Below are 20,393 nucleotides of genomic sequence, written 5' to 3'. Positions count from 1 at the left end.
TAACAGTGGAAGCCGTGAGAGCAGATAAGCTTGGTAAGAGGTTACATGTACATGTTAAACAAAACATGGAAGATGGAGGAAACCTGAGGGACTCACATCTCAAGGCAGACGGTACAGAGTGAAAAGGGGGGATGGAAATTGACTGTTCGGTTAGAGAGAAACAAAGAAAACCAGGAAAGAATGGCACCAGAAAGGCCGGCCCAGACGAGCAAGATGGCATGGTCAACGGTATCAAAGGCGGCAAATAAGTTAAGTAATAAGCACCGACGCTCCCGAGCCACATCGTCAACATTGGAGACCAGCACCCCCTCTGTGCCACATCCTGGATGAAAAATGGATTGAGAAGTGACGAAGAAGAAAGATTACTCAAGAAAGGGCAGACAAAGGCTTCAAAAAGCTTCAGAAAAATATTCCAAGATGGCGCCTTGACCAACCCACCGTGAGGAGCGCGCTCCTCCCTGGCCACCCAAAAAAGGAGCAATAAGCAGCATTACAAGACCCCAGGGCAGCAAAAGCAAAGGGGACGACCCGTGAACTGAGCGTTCCCCAAGAAAACTCCAACTGGAGCGTTTGGGGGCAGAGTGAGTGAACCTGAGACCGCCAGCAGCGATGCCTGTGTGGGGACTGGCAGTTGAGCCGGAGGAGATCAGAGAACCCACACGGGTTGTGCAGAGGAAGCAGGGTGCCCATTCAGCAAAGGCAACATAGGCGAGACTGGGGAGTGTGAGAGGACCACCGCGGGGAGACGAGGCTGCCGGACCAGCGCGCCCGCCGTGACAACTGGCACAAGCACCGCAGCGCGGCAATACAGCAGAGCCGGCGCAGCCCGGACACCCAGCTACAAATGAGAGGGAGCGGGTAGTATTCCCCTGAAATCCTGCGCCTGCCTCTGCCCCATACAGCGAGCCCGGCACCACGCAGCGCAGGGCCTCCACGAACCACACGGCACAAGGCCCCCATGAGCTGTGATGTGCCCCAGCTGGTGCAGGGTAAGTAGGGCATAATTAAGAGAGTTGGCAGCCATGAAGCAGGCGCAAGCAAGGCGCTCCCCTCCCAAACAACGGACATGGAGGTTTATGAAAGCATCTGCCCCAGCGCACCATAACCTACACTTGGAAGGGGACCCCCTACGGCAGGAGACCCGCAGCATACCTGGACCCAGACAAAGGCCCAAGCCCATACAATTCAGCAACATCAGAGGCAAACTGCAGTAATAGAAGGGCGACAGCACTAAGTCTCCTGCAGCATCCCCCCCGCTAACGTCCAGGGAAGGAACCCGGGGGTGATGGATGGTGGTGGCGTGTGCTCACAACCCCCAGCATTTGACTCTGCAGAAGAACGATGCTTAGCTCCACCACCCACCCTTATGAAAACTAACCCTGCCATGCAAGATTAACCGAGAACGAACTTCCAGGGGTGCAAGAGCATACTTAGAGGCTCAGGAGCATTGGTAGAATGGGGCACCCCGGAAAGAAATTCAAGAAGCTCCTGGGCTCCGGGCCAGTGTGACACTGCGACCATGACCACTTTCACCTTTCAGTGTACTAGCCCCAAGGCCCCAAGGGGGCAACCAACCCAGGCTCTAAAGGGTAGCTAGACCCCCGCTGCGCACAGGAGGGAAAGAGAAGAATCCCCTTCATACAGAGCAACTGGCCAATACCCCGGGATCAAGAGGAACCTCAGAGGCCTGGGGAGAAGCCCCCTACAGTAAGGTGCAGGCAGGCAATAGCCATCACCAGGCAATGTTGCACAACAAGGCCAAGAAGGCCAAAAAGGGCCCCTCAAGGACCAAGATCTCAAGAAAACAGAAGGGACCCTCCAAAAGCTATGTAGAAATGAGGGGGAAGCCCCGGAGGAAGAGGATCCATGGGTGACAGAGAGGCAGCAGTTGGAGGAGCCCCCGACGCTACCACAGGGGCAAGAGGTCATGAGCAAGGGGCTGCAACAGTGCTTTAAGGCATTCAGTGACCAAATGACTGCTACCCTTCAGACACAATTAAGCCTAATACGCACAGAACTTGCACAATCCCTGCAGGAAATCAAAGGCGACAGTTGAATTGTTACAAATGAAACGCAATTCAAGAACTCACTTAAAACACCCGGAAGATAGATGTATCAGCAAAGCAGCAGGCGGTAGCGACACAACCTGGAGCTCCAAGTTAAGGACTTGGAGAACCGCTCGGGAAGGTCCCACATCAGGGTGAAGGGGCTGCCAGAAAGTGTGAGCGATGCCGACCTCAGGGAAACAATGCAGCACATGTTCAAAGATTTGTTGGACATGGTTGGGGGAGAAATTCTCATAAATAAAAGGTCCGCAGCGAGAAGAACCCGGGCCAGGCCAAGAGAAGTGGCAATGGCTTTACAGCAATACGACCAAAACAAAGGGATCCTCCAAGCGGCAAGGAAAGCAACCCTGATAAAAGTGAACAGCGCATCATAGAACTTTTCCAGTACCTGGCCAAATCCATACTAACAATGAGGAGGCAAATGGGCCCGGTGACCAAAGCCCTTACCAAAGGCCAGATAAAATACAGGTGGACATTCCCCTTTGGAATGGTCTTCAAGTGGGAAGGGCGCCAACACCACATCACTACGTTGGATGAGGGACCCAAAATCCTGAATATTGAAGAAGAAGGGGATGCAGGGGGAGGACTTAATAGGAGGCCAGAACATGAAGGCCACCAAGAGAAGCCATGGGAGTAGAGAAGAGTAGAGAGGTCAAAGACAAGACGCAAACAATTGCGGGGCCTGGGGGGGAAGAACCGAAGCCCCAGGCTGAATAGGCTGTGCACTTAACAGCAGCGGTGGGGATCACGAGACAAGGGTTCAGATCCGGTGGGGTTACACAGGGAATTCCAGCCTAAGGGTCGGTCGATTAACTGTTCTGTTGCCTTTTTAAAGGCCTGAGTGATGTTTGCATGAAGAGTCTTTACGGCTGGCATTTCTAGACTGGGAGGGCTGTCTAGTTCGAAAGTACGTAGATGTCTGCCGTAAAGGGTGTAGAAAGGTGTTTGACCAGTACTGGAATGCAATGAATTGTTGTAAGCATATTCGGCTATCCATAATAGATCTCTCCAGGTTACTTCGACTTGGTGCAGCATGCACCGTAGGTATTGTTTGAGAGTCTGGTTGGTCCTCTCTATTTGACCATCCGTTTGTTGGTGATGGCTGGTGGATAGCTGGATGTCGATTTGAGCCATAGAGCAGCACTTTTTCCAGAAGTTAGATACGAATTGGCTGCCTCGATCAGAGACCAGGACTGAAGGAATCCATGCAGTTTGATAATGTTTTCCAGGAACACTTTTGCTAAATGGGATGCATCCGGGAGGCCTTTGAAAGGGATAAAGTGTGCCATTTTAGAAAATAAGTCTACTACTACTAAAATGGTGTTGAACCCTAGGCTGGGAGGCAAATCGGTAATAAAGTCGAGAGAAAGTGTGTGCCATGGTGCAGGAGGAATTTCTAATGGTTGCAGGAGGCCAGCTGGTTTTTGTTTCAGTGACATGTTTTGTACACACACCCCACATGACTGAACGTATTGAATGACATTTCAACGCCAAGTGGGCCACCATTAATTGGAGTTCACTTTGGCTAGGGTTTTCGCAAATCCGGGATGACCTTCTATCAAAGAATCGTGATAGGCCGAAATTATATGTTGTTGTAGCTCTGTTTTAGGCACATAAAGGCGTTCATCAAATTATGGCAGTTGATTTTTAACGGTTTATTGGTTTCCTTTGGTATGCCATTCCAGTAATTCGCTCAGGGTTATTTCACGTTGGATCACGTTTCTAAGCTCAGTTTGTGTTAAAACTGTGGTGAGGCCTAAAAGCTTGTCCTCAGGTATAATGGCTACTGGATCTGGGGTTGCATATACTTTCTCATCGATGCACATCCCATTTCTTATGCCTGGTCGATAAGTGATTACGTAGTCATACTCGGCGGAGAAAAGGGCCCATCGTAATTGGCATGAGGATTGTGCTTTTGCTGTTTTTAAATATTGTAGATTCCGATGAACTGTGATTACAGTGACTGTATGCCTGGCCCCCGAGAGGTAGTGTCGCCATGCCTTGAAGGGGGATTTTATAGCAAGCAGTTCCTTATCAGTGATGGCATAATTGAGTTCAGGGGGTGTGAATTTTCACGACCAGAAGGCCATGGGGTGCAATTGGCCCGTTTCAGGTTCTCTCTGAGAAAGAACCGCCCCCATAGCCATGCTGGAGGCATCCTTTTCCACGATGTAAGGAAGATCCGGACGAGGATGTCTTAAAATCGGGGCTGAGGTGAACCTTTCCTTAAGTTCTTGGAAGGCCTTTTCGGCGTCTTCTGTCCACATGAATTTTTTATTGTTTTTTCGTAGAAGTAACGTGATCGGATGCACAATCTGAGAGAAGTTTGGAATGAACCGACGGTAGAAGTTTGCAAAGCCCAGCATGCTCTGGACCCCTTTTAACTAGGTCGGAGAAGGCCATTTAAGAATGGCACCCACCTTGTGTACATCCATTTGGAGTAAGAATGAAACCAAGAAATTCTACTTCGGTTACGTGGAAAAAGCATTTTTCAAGTTTTGCATATAGTTTATGTTGGGGCAGTTTGGCAAGGACAGCGCGGACATGCTTGACTGTTTCGAGGTTGAATACACTAGGATGTCGTCTATGTAGACCAGGGCGCAAACATCGATCAATTCCCTTAGGACGTCGTTCATAAAGTATTGGAACGCCGCCGGGGCATTACAAAGTCCGAAAGGCATTACCTGGTACTCAAACAACCCATATTTGGTACTGAAGGCCATTTTCCATTCATCTCCTTTTTTAACTCTGACCAGGTGGTACGCTCTTCTGAGGTCTAACTTAGTATAAATCTGGGCATCTTTGACTTGATCCAGCATCTCAGGAATAAGTGGCAGGGGTAACAGTTTTTCACGGTGATCTAGTTCAAGGCACGATAGTCAATACAGGTTCTCAAGTCCCTTTCCTTCTTTGGCACGAAGAATAGGGGACTGGCTACCGGTGATTTAGATGGGCAAATGAACCCATTGGCCAAGTACTGGTCCAGATAGGATTTTAGATGCTGGTTTTCTGGTTCTGGTTCTGTGAGTGCATCGATTCTGCCACAAGGGATCTGTACACCAGGTATGAGGTCAATCTGACAGTCATAGGACCTATGCAGCGGCAGTGTATTAGCTTGTTCCTTCTGGAAAACATCCTGGAAATCTTGATATTCTTCAGGGAGAGCACTAGTGTAGATATGCCGATTCTAGGACTCGTAGGAACTTTGAAACTGGATTTGTTTTCTTGGAAATAACAGGTAGAAGCGCAATCACGAGGAAAAGTCAATTTTCTTGCACGCCAATCTATCCGAGGGTTATGAGCAACTAACCATGGTATCCCTAATATTAGCTGAAACTGAGGTGCCTAGATGAGATCAAAGGAAATTGATTCCCGGTGTCCATCCTGGCACAGCAGGGTTACTCCTGCTGTACATTGGGTTACTGGTCCGGAAGCAATTTCTCTCCCATCCACCGTGGTTACCCTGTGTTTGGCTTAAAACTTAAGGGAAGCCCCATCTGTGCGGCCAGATCAGCTTCAACGGTATGCATCCTTGATGGTTGTTGATGATTGATTAGGATCATTGTTATTGCGAAATGTGAGGTCGGTGGCTCATTCTTCTCACTCGACAAACTGACCTCTACTTTTGTCGACCTCTGCAGTTTTCTGACCTCTTACTCTCATCCTTTTCTGTAGCTCCCACATTTCGCTTGGGGGGTTTTATCGGACAGTCTTTTAGGAAGTGCCCCGATTGTCCGCAGTACAAACATAACTGCTGTTGCCTTCTCTTGTCTCTTTCAGCTTTTGTTAACGGTGGTCATATGCCTCCGATTTGCATTGGCTCTGTGGTATTCTCTGACGTGCGTGAAGTAGCATCCTTGGTTCGTAGATACACAGCTCGTGTATCTGATCTGGACAGATCTGCTTTCCGATCTTGTAGTCGATGATCTAGTTGCAGGTTGATAAATTCACTACAGTGTCTAGGTGGATCAACCACCTGAGCCAAGACGTCTTTCAATTCCCCTCGAAGGCCTCGGTGAAACAATGTGGTTATCTTGTCTTCAGGCCACCTGGTTTCAGCCACTAACCTGTTGAAGGTTGCTATGTATGTTAGTAAATCCTGATTCCCCTGCCGGAGTGATAAGGTTTTGTTGTCTACAGCTTGTTCATGGGTGTGTCGAGCAAAGAGCTTTTCCATTTCCCTTTGGAAATCCCCAAAGTCACGTAGTAACGGATCATCATAGCTCACAAGCGGCACTGACCAGTCTGCTGCACTACCGCTCAGTTATGACAAAATAAATGCTAGTCGTGCCTGATCGTTAGGGAATGCGCCCGGTCTGCAGAGGAAGTGAAGACGACATTGATTCATAAATGCAGCATACTTCCTTGGGTCACCTGAAAACCTTTCTGGCAGTGCTAACAGTATTGCTCTAGGTAAGGTGATTTGTACTGGAGCGACAGACGACGTGGTTGCCTGTGCCGGTGGATTATTCCCGGGTAATGGAGCTTGTCCGGCCTGTGATTGCAGTAATTGCCTGCTGATTTCTTCGGTGAGATCCTTGGTAACGACAAGATCCCTTCGCAGGGTATTAGTCTCTTGCCTGGCCGAATGCACTTCGGCACGTAATTGTCCTAATAACTGGGCCAGTTGGTCCATTTCTAAAGTTTCCTTGGCGCCCAGGTGGATAATGTTGTGGAGGCTTTGCGTTCTGTTACGCTCACCTGGTATTCACGGGGACGCCCTTTTGCCCTGGTTGCCGGATTCACCCTGGACCCTTCGCGATTCGGGACGGTGCCTTCTATGGAGGTCGGGCCTGAAAACACAGGAGGACTGGATTTAGGAACAGATTTAGTTTCCTCCCACCAGCCCCCTGGACTCGATCTGATGGCCCACTCCTCACCTTGTTATGATATCAGGCGTGCTCTCCGTCCTGCCTTCTGTGCAGGGGCGAGTAGTTTTCTGCGAGTTAGAGCAACCAATTTAACTTCAATGGTGCTAACCCATTCAAGTGTCTTTAAGGAGGTAAGTCTGGTTATAGCAGTCTTAAAATGTCCTTGCTTTCCTTTCTTGCTTTTAATGTCTTTTCTTTATTTATTCCCCCAAAGGTGCACGGAGGTTTGGTGGGTGCGCTGCTTGGATTAGGCTCCTGCCAGGATGATGAACGCAGGAGCGTATGATGGATGGTTAGTTGAGCGCAAGTGCGGCGCAGTAATGTCTTTTCTTGCTAACCTGTATTCTTTATTCTTTTTCAGGTCGCTATGGTCTTTCTGGGTGTGTGAAGATTTCTGGAGCGGAACCGGCGAAGAAATGCCCTGCCAGGTGAGGTTCTCGTGATTACTGCCGTAAATGCCGTGAGTAACCTATTTTAACGTTGTCCTTTTTTCTCTCTCCCTCCAGATGTTTTGTTCCGGTGCGTGCTTAGTGTCCCGATGATGCTTCCGACTGGATGGAAGACCGCGAGAAGCAGGAAGAGGGATAATCGACGGATGGAAAGTTGCAGGTAATCAGAGAGTGCTAATGATGTTCTTTTGTGTCCTCTGCAGGTCCGCTGTTCAAAGATCGCCGGGTGCTGGTCTCTGGACACGATGAGCGTCACGCTGCTGGCTGCAGAATAACGCGAAGCACCTTCTGTAACTTGAGTGTGGTTTATATAGCCTCCCCTAGTGAAGTAGTCCAGGTAAAGTAGTCCAGGCTGCCACACCCAAAACACTGCACCGCACAGTCTGGTTCTAAGAACTAGACTGTGTGCGTGCCTCCATGTTGACTGCAGGCCTCCAAGGAAAAAGTAGTCCCTTCAAGACAATGTCCCAACCTGAACATGAGCCTGACGCCAAAGGCACCAGGACTGACTCCAGGAGAGTCCATGATGATAATAAAAGGCCCTTGGGGCCCCAAGTGAACCCTGAGTCCTAACCCTACCTGGCATGTGACCATGCCAGTGGGGTTTTGGGTCACGGGTCGTGACATACACCGACTAAAGAGACGGAAATTGGAGAACCTCCTCCAGGATACCAAGCCCAACATTGTGACGCTCCAGGAGACCCATATCCGTAAGCAAGACAGACACAGAATGAAGTTGAGATGGTACCCCCAGGTTCTGCAGGCCAACAACAAGAGCAAAGCTTGAGGGGTCCTCATATTGTTTAGACAGCTACCTGACATCGAAATAATAGGCACAAAAGCTGACAAGGAAGGTAGATTCCCCTTCGTCCAGCTACAATAGGGGGTGGCCTCTCACAATCGCCACAGTGTACTCCCCAACCCAGGGCAGGATGATACTTGCAGGCGGTTTCGGAGAAGCTAGACCAGTTAACGAGCCAGCTAATACTGACAGGGGATTTTCACTTGGTGTGGCGCGCATCCACGGACAGAAGCACAGACAGGACACCCACATCTAAAGGCCCATCTAGTAAACTACAGGCTAGCATAACAGAATGGCATTAGCGGATACATGGCATGAACTAAAAGGGGACTCCAAGGGGTATACTACTCACATGTGCACCGAGCATTATCAAGAATTGATTACATATAGGTTTCGGTGACACTGCTTTTCCAAGTACGGATCACAGAAAGGGAAACCAAAGCCCTGCCCGACCACACTCCCCTGCAGCTAGAAATCCAATGGGAGGGGGAGGGGGCCTCTGGAAGTGGCGGTTTCCCTGACATCTGCTGGGAGATGCAGCCATTTGCGACAAGATAGACAAGTCCATCTGCAACTTCTTTGGGGGAAAATAAGACCCTGGAGGTGCAGGAACATGTAGTATGGGACGCCTTTAAGGCAACCATGCGGGGATGCTCATAGCAAAGCAGGCATCTCGAGCCAAACAGGAGAAGGCCCTCCAGGTGGACCTAGAACAGGGGTAATTGAGACCGATAGGGGGGGTAATGATCAGGAGGGAGTATAGGCATATAAAAGGGCAAATCAATATCCTTCTAGCTAAACAAGCAGTAAAATCGCTCCTATTCTTGAGGCAGAAGTATTACCTCCAGGCAAACAAGACAGACTGGCTCTTAGCCAGGTAGGTTAAGCAGAGGGAGGTGGCAGGTACAATACGCCACATTCAGATGGTGGAGGTACAGGAAACCACACCTACACAAGAGACCCTGCAGGCGTTCCCAGAGTTCTATACAAGCCTCTACTCTAGAGAGGCATCAGAGAGTGACCTCCAAAATGCCTTCTTAAAATCTTGCTGGCTAAAAAGATTAGAACAGAGCCAGCATGATGCTTTAGAAGGGACGATTACCTAAGATTAGGTGCATGGGGCGATCCAATCGCTACAACCAAATAAAGCCCCAGGCCCAGACGGGTACCCCGCCACATTTTATAAAACATTCCATACCACATTAGTCCCGTTAATGACATCCCTGTTCAACTCCTTCTCCCATACGGGCCGCATCTCCCATGCCATGGAGGAGGCCAAGGTAATCCTCTTCCTTAAGCCAAACAAGAAACAAACCCTCTGTAGCTCCTACCGCCATACTACCCTAATAAACCTCAATACCAAAACCTTTACAAAAGTTCTAACATCTAGAATGGATAAAGTAATCACCTAACTGATCCACCCGGATCAAGCAGGCTTTGTCAAGGAGAGACAAACGTTTGACAACATTAGGCGAATATCCCACCTGATAGAGAAGTCAAACAGGGCAGTCTTGAGGGCGGGAGTGTTAGCACTAGATGCAGAGAAGGCATTCGACCGAGTCAAACAGTCATTCTTGTTTGCTACCATGGTGTTTATGGGGTTTGGCCCGGGCCTTCTCCACCTGGTCAAAGCCAACTATGGAGCACCACTTATCAGGCTAGCTATCAATGGGCATGTCTCCCAGGTGATAAGGATCACTAGGGGTACTAAGCAGGGCTGCCCATGTCACCATTCCTGTACGCAAACATTCTTGAACCCTTCCTAGCTAGAATTAGACAGTGTTGTGTCTTGACTGTCATGTAGTCAGAAGAGTCCTCTGTTCACAAGTGTCGCACAGAGAGAATCTAAATCACTCTCTGTACAACCTTTGAGGCCACAAGTGGGAGATGATCTTCCGGAACCGTGGACCTCTGGGAACCCCGAAACACTGTAAAGAAAGCACCGGTTAAGTAACAAGCCTAAGACAGCAATAACAAACCAGACAACAAGGAAGTGGAACAGTCTTACCAATAAGTGGCCGTGGTGTATCTGCTGCACCTATAGAGGAGGTTCCGGGACCCAGCAAGGCTGTTTCCTTTTTCAGGGCAGTAGATGACACTAAGCTGCGTGTGCCAGGCCCACCTGATGCCAAAATCCGGACAAGGAAGCTGAGCAGAATGTAGTACCAAAGGGTTAAGTAAGTAGAATGTCCAGAAGGCAGTCCGTGAATCGTAACAAGGAATCCAATGAAGCAAAATCCAGAAGCCAGGGGAAATCCGATAGGAGTCGGTAGTGTAATCCGAGGTCAGTGTCCAAGTAATCCGAAGGAATAAGTGTAGCGCCGAACAGGTGTCAAAATAAACAGCTTTGAAGCACCGAAGTGTTGCGATGCGGCTGTTTAAATACCGGCGCTGCCTATTACCTTTCGGTCACATGAGTCGCAACCGCATCATGTGAGCGTAACTTCTAAACACGTGAGGGGGAGATGCTGGTCATGTGATGCGGAAGAAGCCGGTCTCACAATCGCCAAGGGACACGCCAATGGAACGGGCGTCTCCGCGATTAGGCAGCATGTCGAACCATGCGCGGTGGCACATGGGGACTCGGGGAAAGCACAAGTGAGTCCCGGAACCAGGCAAGAGGACGGGATGGGGTGGATGTGCGAGGACTGGCAAGGGGAACAATAGGGACACTGAGGGGTGAGTGTGTGGAGTGCGTGACAAACAGGAGAAGGGAATAAAAGGGATTACATTCGGTGGGGAAGATCGTAAGGCAATGGCCTTTGCCGACAACCTCCTACTCGTGCTAAAAGATATGGACACTTCCCCACGGAGGTTAACAGCACTCCTAGGGGAATTTGGCAGAGTGGCAGACCTGAAGACCAACCACCAAAAATCTGAACTAATGGTGCTACAAGAAGGCACGCCCTCAGAAATATCAGATACAGGGCAATTCTCAAGAGCAGAGGGATACCTTTGATACCTGCGGATGACACTAACCAGTACCCTAGAGGATATGTACCAAGCAAACTATCCCCACCTGTTGGAAACTATCAAGACCTAGCTGGGAGAGAGGAGGGTCCTTAACATATGGATGGGCCGCATCAATGTCATTAAAATGATCATTTTCCCCAGAGCGCTATATTACTTTCAGGCTCTCCCCCTTGGCGGACCCCCAGAAATTCTTCAAAACCCTGAATTAACTAGTACATAACTACATCTGGCAAGGGAAAGACAGAGGGTGGCCTTGAGAGTCATGTTCACTCCCACGGGGGCATGTGGAATGGGAGTTCCGAAATTTTAAATGTACTACCAACGAGCAGCTCAATTGAGGGTCATCCGAAACTGGTTCAATGGGAATCCCAACAGCATCTGACGAAGGATGGATAGGGCAGTGGTGGGAAAGGCCCCTAGAAGAGGTCCTGTGGTGCCCAAGAGCGGACATGCCCCCCAACACGTACAGAAGCCGAATTACAGCCCTGGTGGGGGATACATGGGATTCTATGGTTAAAAAAGCAAAGATCATGTCCTACCCATCTCCGTTCACTCCCCTATTCTGCAACCTACAGTTTACCCCAGGGCTAGAGAAAGGAGCATATGCCAGGTGGGAAGAAGCGGGAGGCATTCACGCAAGGGACATGGCGGGACAGGAGGTTAAGTCATTCCAGCTCTGCAAACAAACCATGGAATGGCGGGAGGAGGATAGGTATCGCTATGCTGAACTGCGGCACTGGCTCTCTTCTCGAGATACGAAACAATCCATCACCAGAGAATTAACTCCACTAGAAAGGTACTTGCTAATAGATTCCAGTGATAGACAAATGATTAGTAAAACATACAAATTATTCACCATGCCAGAGGCACAGGTCCAGTGGCCCTATATGAAACAATGGGCAGACACTCTGCCCCTCCTGATCTCTGAAGAACAGTGGTGGGAAGTGTGGCAGTCAATCCCCAAATTGATGTGAGGGGTGCAGTTCAGGGAAATGTGGACCAGAATACTAGTGCAGTGGCACCTAACACCAGAGAAGCTACATAAAATATACTCCTCAGTATCACAGATGTGTTGGTGGGGCTGCAAAGAAGTAGGCACGTGGCTCCATGTCTGGCGGTCCTGCCCCATCCTAAAACCGTTCTGGGAAGTGGTCAACAAAGAAATGAAAGCCATCTTTGGTCCCCAAATATGGACAGAAACTGGAGAAGCTTTGCTGGGCCTGAGTGACATGATGGACACACTCCCGCTTAAACCACAGAGGAAAGCATATATGTCCTAAGCATGGCGGCCCTCTCCCTAATTGCGCAAAAGTGTAAATAAACCACAATCCCCAGCCAACAGGAATGGATAGCAAAAATGTGGCATTACACTTCACTGGAATGGGTAACATTCACTATCCATGGGGATTACGCTACATTCAAGAATGAGTGGGACGCCGTCCTGAACTTCCTGCACAAAGACTACCGTGAACAATGGTGCCCTCAGAGACTAAGACTATTGGATGTACTATAGACTACGACCCGTTATGCCATGTACATTCGCCTCCGAAGATATGCAGTGCAGTGATCCGTAGGGGTGAGGGGGTGTCAGGCGGGGAAGGGGACTGTTAATGTTCACATCTTTAAAATGCCAATAAAAATAACATTTTTTAAAAAATGAGAAATTAAAGAAGCAAAATGGGATGAAGAGAGAACAGGGGGGAGGCAGCACCGCCTGTCCCGCCCGCCGTGGCAAGACAGCCCAGCTCCCCGTCTAGCTTCCCCACTTGGGAGTCGGCTGAGACCATCAGGGTTTTAAAACAGACATTCCTTGCAGACATTCCTCTGGCCAAGGACCAGATGGCTGGGCTCAGAGAGCGGCCATCTGGTATGTCAATGCATTCCAATGGGCCTGGACGGGAAGGGCCTTTGGCCCCCCGCCTGACAAAGGACAGGGGACCGGCAGGTGCCCAAAGGCATGGGCCAGCACCAATCATCAGCCTCGAGCTCTGGCCAGGCCCCCTTAGAGTCCCCCCCCTCCAGCTTGGAGCTTATCCCTCTGGGGAGGGACAGTCGACCCACATGTGAGACAGGTACCCAAGGCTGGGTGCTTGGGGGGGACCAGCACCCCCCCAGCCAGCTTGGAGCTTTAGCAGGACCCCTTTAGAACTTCTCCCTCTGGGGCTCCCTGCGACTGCCGCAAGGCTTGGGGACTCTCGACCCACACGCAAAAGGCTGGCACACAAGGCCAGTAGGGGCAGCAGCCCCGGCGACCCTGGAGCTCTGGCGCGGGCCGCCTTAGAGCTTCTCCCACCACATTAGAGCTTTACCCTCCGGGGAGGGACAAGGCTCCCCACGATCACCACCGGACTTGGGGACAGTCAACCCAGACGTGAGACAGGCACCCAAGGCCAGGAAACCCCCCCCCGCAAGCCACCCTGGAGCTTTTAGCAGGGCCCCTTTAAAGCTTTGCCCTGTGGGGAGCGATGGGAACCCCACCAGGGCTCCCTGCGACTACCACTGGGTTTGGGGGCTTTTGCCCTGGAGCTCTGGCCGGGCCCCCCTCAGAGCTTCTCCCACCACATTAGAGCCTTTCCCTCCAGGACTAACCCACTAACCCACAAACACTGTGGAACTCGGGGCCGGCCACTGCGAGCGCATTAACCCCCATGCGGAGGAAAGCGACCCGCTCAGGGCGCCCCTTGACACATGCACCTCGTCTTGTACCTGACCACACGTGGTTTATACTTGCCCAAGGCCCCGGGGGCAACCCATGAACGCCAGTAATTACACCACGACCGCCCTGGAGGCCGCAGGGTGGCACTTCCATGCCAACCGGAGACAAATGCAGGAGTCAGCCGTGGCAACCACAACTGAGGCCATCTGGGCCTACTCCCCGGGCCAGATGGCCTGGCGGTCGTGCCTGCACCCACCGTCCAGGGGCACAGGCTTAAGGTACTACCCCCTGTGCTGTGGGGTGGGTGCTTAAACTGCTGCGTCTCTTCCCCACCCTGGGTTTAAGGCACCAACTCTGTGCACTCGGACCAGGGAGACACTTCCACGCCGACTATTAAGCTTACGGAGCCCGACCGGAGACAAATGCAGGAGTCAGCCGCAACTCGGGCCATCTGGTCCGCCAGCCACAACTTGGGCCATCTGGGCCTACCTACTGCCAGTCCAGTTGGGCCAGCGGCCGGCCGGGCCTGCTGCAACCCCACTGTCCAGGGGCACAGGCTTTAGGTACCAGCCCCATGCCCTGGGGTTGCTTGCACCCTCTCTTCCCCTGCCTGTCCGGGGTTTAAGGCACCACCTCGAAGGCCCGGGCCCGAGGCCATCTGGTCCGCCAGGCTGACCAGGAAAGGTGAGAAGAGTGCTCCCCGCCCAGCCTGCACACCCCCACGGGTGCGCCCCTAGGGTGGGTGGTATTTTCCTGTGCTCCCCGCAGGCCCCAGGAGGAAGAATGGAGAACCTTGGCGGCGGTGCCGCCTTGCGACAAAAGCTTGGCTCAGAGGATCAGACGGCAGAAGATTTTTTGGTGTGCAAGGTGGAGGGGGATTTATCCCATGACAGTTTGTTACATATAATTGAAAATTTTCGAATTGGAAAATAGCTTTACTATTAGCCCTGATTTGAAAAAGACACTGATGTGTCGAAACACGTGTTATCGCTAAGGGGCAACACAATAAATATCAACCGCTTAACAAAAAGTGTGGCGCAGTTTCTGAAGTGTGGAGCATTATTTCTAATTGGCTCAGAGGATGACTTCCAATAGATCGCAGCGAGGTAGCTGCTCTGCTACTTACGAAACCCTGAACCAGAATCAGGTTGTCTACGAATGATTTAGCACCAGATTCCCCACGAACATCCGGTGCATTACGGGTGAGAGAGGTGGCCCATTTCTGTCCACACTCAAGTCCCAAGATGAGCAGCTCTACACACCGGCGCCAAGGCTGGCTATTCTAAGCCAACCGATGCTCGACAGCGCTGCGGTATCACGGTCTGGGGTGGGGGGATTTCTGACTTAGAGGCGTTCAGTCATAATCCCACAGATGGTAGCTTCTCCCCATTGGCTCCTCAGCCAAGCATGCACACCAAATGTCTGAACCGGCGGTTCCTCTCGTACTGAGCAGGATTACTATTGCAACAACACATCATCAGTAGGGTAAAACTAAACTGTCTCACGACGGTCTAAATCCACCTCACGTTCCCTATTAGTGGGTGAACAATCCGACCCTTGGTGAATTCTGTTTCACAATGATAGGAACAGTCGACATCGAAGGATCAAAAAGCGACGTTGCTACGAAGGCTTGTCCGCCACAAGCCAGTTATCCCTGTGGTAACTTTTCTGACACTTCCTGCTTGAAACCCAAAAAGTCAGCAGGATCGTGAAGCCCCGCTTTCACGGTCTGTATTCATACTGAAAAATCGAGATCAAGCTAGCTTTTGCCCTTCTGCTCCGCCGGAGGTTTCTGTCCTCTGTGAGTTCGCCTTAGGACACCTGCATTATCCTCTGACAGGTGTACCACCCCAGTCAAACTCCCCACCTGCCACTGTCCCCGGAGAGGGTAGTGCTCGGCAGGTGACGGGCGCTTGGAGCCAGAAGCGAGAGCCCCACAGGGCTCGCCCCCCACCTCACTGGGAAAGTGGAAAAACAAGAGTAGTGGTATTCCACCAGCGGCCCGAGGGCCTCCCACTTATCCTACCTCTCTTGTCTCTTCACAGTGCCAGACTAGAGGCAAACTCAACCGGGTCTTCTTTCTCCAACAATTCTGCCAAGCTTGTTCCCTTGGCTGTGGTTTCGCTAGATAGTAGGTAGGGACAGTGGGAATCTCATTCATCCATTCATGCACATCACTAATTAGATGACGAGGCATTTGGCTACCTTAAAGGTCATAGTTACCTCAGCCGTTTACCCACGCTTCATTGAATTTCTTCACTTTGACATTCAGAGCACTTGGCGGAAATCACATTGTGTCAACACCCTCCACGGACCTTTGCAATGCTTTTTTTTAATTAAACCGTCAGATTCCCCTGGTCCGCACCAGTTCCAAGTCAGCTGCTAGGTGTCGGCCGAGGCAGAATGCAGGCCCTGAACTCCAGGAGCGGGAATGAGAGAGTCGAACACTGCAGCTAGGGTGATCCACAGGAAGGGCCCGGCTCGCATCCAGAGGCAGAGCCGCCCCCCTGGGGGGGAAGACGCCTCATCCAGCCATGGTGCGCACTCAGCCCTGCTTCGTGCCCCAGCCGACCAGCCCAGCCCTTAGAGCCAATCCTTATCCTGAAGTTACGGATCTAACTTGCCGACTTCCCATACTTACATTGTTCCGACATGCCAGAGGTTGTCCGCCTTGGAGATCTGCTGCGGATATGGGTACGGCCTGGCGCGAGATTTACATCTCGCTCAGATTTTCAAGGACCAGCGAGAGCTCACCAGATGCCGCCAGAACTGCAACGCTTTCCAAGGCTTGGGTCCCTTTCTCGGGTAAACCCATTCCAGGGTGCCCTGCCCTTCACAAAGAAAAGAACATTCCCTGCGGCTCCTGCCGGCTTCTCTGGGATCATTTGCGTTACCGCACTGGATGCCGCCACTCTGGGTTCGGGCATCTGAACCCGACTCCCTTTCGATCGGCTGAGGGCAACGGAGGCCATTGCCCATCCCTTCCGAATGGCACTCGCCCATCTCTTAGGACTGACTGACCCATGTTCAACTTCTGTTCACATGGAACCCTTCTCCACTTCATCCTTCAAAGTTCTCGTTTGAATATTTGCTACTACCACCAAGATCTGCACCTGCGGCGGATCCACCCAGGCCCTCGCCGCGGGCTTCTGTGTGTACCGGAGTAGTCCTCCTACTCGCCTGACTTAGCCTCTGCAGCTCTCAGTGCTGGCCGGGTATGGGCCTGACGCTCTAGCACCATCCATTTTCAGGGCCAGTTGATTCGGCAGGTGAGTTGTTACACACTGTTAGACGCTCCTCTGCACACCAGAACACTGCTAACATCTCCACAACACCTTCCCCGGGTTCCCACACTACTCCTTCCAGGGTTCGAGACTCACGTGATGTGGTTACCCCAAAGGACCGAAAGCTCTGTACCAGGTACAATGTACGTGCCCGGTTGCAGCCCTTCCTGCATTGGCAGTTGCCATGGAGAACATACGGCAGAAGGGGCGGCGGAACACCTCCGCATAGATCATTCATTTGCTCACTTGATTCAGAGCGGCGTTTCCCACGTGACCATGGTGGACGTCACATGACTCAGAAGCGCACAGTATATAAAGCTTAATGCACGGAGCACTCACCGCTTCTCAGCTTTCTTTCGACTCTGTTTGGCGATACGTTTGATATACTTTGTTGGTTGGTTTACCTTGATCTTGGATATTTCACCTGGACTCTTTCGGATTACCCTTTTGTACCTTTGCTTGGAACTGTTTACCCATTGCTGAACCTCGACCCGTCCCTCACCTGTTTTCGGATCATCCCTTGGTACTTTGTTGGACTTCTACGCCATTGCACTTTGGGAACTCAAACTACGTCTTCAGCTCTATAGGTGGGCTATCCTGTGTCCACGCTTGACTCCGTTCCCTGTTGTTCTGGGGACCGCCTCTCATCTGAGTCTCGAACCTCCTTCACTAGGTTTCCCGGGCTTTCCAATCACTGGATAGGTAAGACTATTCAGATCCTCTGATTCTTGTGTTATATTGTATTTGCCTGGTACTTAACCTCGTTCTTTCTGCAGCAGCATCGGTGTTCCAGAAATTCCGTGGATCCGGGAAGTAACATCTCCCACCTGTGGCTCCAATGGTCGCACAGCGGGGTTTTTTTTCAGTTCCCCTGTGCGTCACTTGGGGACGGAGGTCTCAATGGTCTACACGACACTCAAGTCAGAACACACACACCTTAGCGGATTCTGACTTCCATGGCCACCATCCTGCTGTCTATATCAACCAACACCGTTTCTGGGGTCTGATGAGCATCTGCATCACGCGCCTTAACCCAGTGTTTGGTTCATCCTGCAGCGCCAGTTCTGCTTACCAAAAGTTGCCCACTGAGCACTTTCATACAATACCCGGCGAGCCGAGCTTCGTACCCATTTCAAGTTTGAGAGTAGGTTGAGATAATTTTGGCTCCAAGACCTCTAATCATTCGCTTTGCTAGATAAAACGGGTTTCCGTGCACCAGCTATCCCGAGGGAAACTTCGGGGAGAACCAGCTACTATATCGTTTGACTAGTCTTTTGCCCCCATATCCAGGTCGGATGACCGATTTATACATCAGGACCACTGCGGACCTCCACCAGTCCGAGTTCACCATCTTTTGGATTCTATCACACACGCTCATGCATCATCTCTCTGACAGAGCAGGTGAGACGGGTCAGTGGAGGGCCCAGTGTGACAGGATGCCACTGCCATCGGCGAGCACCAGCCCTCACCATCATTACATCACAGGGTTTCATTCGGCCTTCTGACTCGGGCACGTGTTATACTCCTTGGTCAGTGTTTCCAAACAGGTTGGGTGGTTAACTGACCCCTGGCGCCCTTTGTGGGCCTCTCCGCCCAGCAGCACGATGTGGTCAGGCGTATTGAGGGCAGTCCACCACAGTCGCATCGGGAGCCCTGTCTCCCGTCGCCACTTTAGCGACCCCCAAGAGGGGCCAGGACGGTTGCCGGATAAGGGCGCGGTGGCGTCTATCTTCCTCAGCCCCGTGGACACAGCAAAACTGCTGTCAGGGGGCTGTAACACTCTCTGCTGGAGCAGAGAGCCACCTGCCCGCTGGGGCCTTCCTAGCCGGTCGTGTTGCACCACCACAGAGGAAATGCGCCCTGCTGGGGCTGGATGTGCCTGGGCCGCAGACCCGCAAGGGCCTCTACCGTTCCAGGTGACCAACCTGCCTGCCGTGTTGAATCCCGTGGGCGGACTGCACAGACCCCACCAGTTTACCTCTCAACCGTTTCACACCCTCTTGAACTCTCTCTTCAAACTTCTTTTCAACTTTCCCTTACGGTACTTGTTGGCCATCAGTCTTGCACCCGTATTTAGCCTTAGACAGAGTTTACCACACACTTTGGGCTGCATTCCCAAGCAACCTGACTCCAAGAAGACCTGATCCTGGTGTGCAAGAGGCCGCTACCGGCCTAACACCATCCGCATGGTGAGACACGATCAGAAGGACTTGAGCCCCCTGAGCGATGCCGGGGAGTCGGTTTTCTGTATGCCACATTTCCCATGCCTGCCGCTGAATGGGGATTCAGTGCTGGGATCTTCTCTTTTCACTGGTGTTACTGAGGGAATCATGGTTACTTTCTTTTCCTCTGCTTAGTAATATGCTTCAATTCAGCAGGTCCCCACATCTGATCTGAGGCCGTGGTCAGGGAGCACAAAGCTCAGGACAGCTGGCCTCGGGCCCGTACGGGAGGTTGCCCTAGCCCCGTGCCTCTGGCGCAGGCGAGTATGCTCTGTCCCAATCTGCGACTGAAGCCCACATGGTCACGAGGTCTGCGCTCCATGCTCATCCTGCGCTGGCAGCCGTGGTACACCAAAGACAGCCACACACAGCATGGCCAGGTGCCCCGGGGTAGGGTGAAGGTGCGCCAGGCTTTTTTAAAGCCTGCTGCCGCCGCCGCCATATCCAGGGCGCGCCGGCCCTCCTGAAACTAGCATGAGGCGGTGAAACTGGGGAGGCCAGGACGTGTCGGCAATGAGCTTGCGCGCCAGATCCAAGGATCCAGCGACGGTGTTGATCAGGGTCTGACCTTAGGGGGATGAATGGAATGGGGTCCCTGAGACAGCCCCAGCCTCGCCCCTGGGAGGGAACCCCGGGGCAATTGATGTACAAGCGACACTCAGACAGGCGTAGCTCCGGGAAAAACCCAGGGCCACATGGTGCGTTTGAAGTGTTGATCAATGTGGCTAGCTGCGTTCTTCATCGATGCACGAGTTGAGTGATCCACTGCCAAGAGTCACAGGCAACTTTTCTTTGTTCCAGACATCAGCCTGACCCTGCCGGTGCAGGAGAGGTTGGGGGAGGCAGCGCCGCCTGTGGCGGGTCAGCCCAGCACCCTGTCTAGCTCCGCCGAAACCATTGTGGTTTAAAAAAAAAAATCCAGGTGCTGAGCCTGGGAAGCCTGACCGCCATCTGCAGCAGCACAGCACTTCCCAGGGGGATGGAGGTAGGCCATTCTGCCCATCTGGCCCGATCCACTCATCCTTCCCCGACCCCTTCTGCTTCTCTTTCGGCAGGGGGGGGGGCTGGGA

The 20,393-nt window shown here is 51.8% G+C and overlaps 1 long non-coding RNA gene and 1 pseudogene across 1 annotated transcript in view; one reads left to right on the top strand and one right to left on the bottom strand.

Annotated features, from left to right (window-relative positions):
- Positions 1 to 20,393, top strand: part of LOC138582043 (uncharacterized) — a 526,633-nt gene that overhangs the window by 358,695 nt on the left and 147,545 nt on the right. The window lies entirely within an intron of this gene.
- LOC138448335 (28S ribosomal RNA) lies at positions 14,882 to 19,503 on the bottom strand (annotated as a pseudogene).

Source organism: Ambystoma mexicanum, chromosome 3q (assembly GCF_040938575.1).
Source record: "Ambystoma mexicanum isolate Mex_15411 chromosome 3q, UKY_AmexF1_1, whole genome shotgun sequence".
Classification (NCBI taxonomy): Eukaryota; Metazoa; Chordata; class Amphibia; order Caudata; family Ambystomatidae; genus Ambystoma; species Ambystoma mexicanum.
This window is presented reverse-complemented; position numbering and strand designations above follow the sequence as displayed.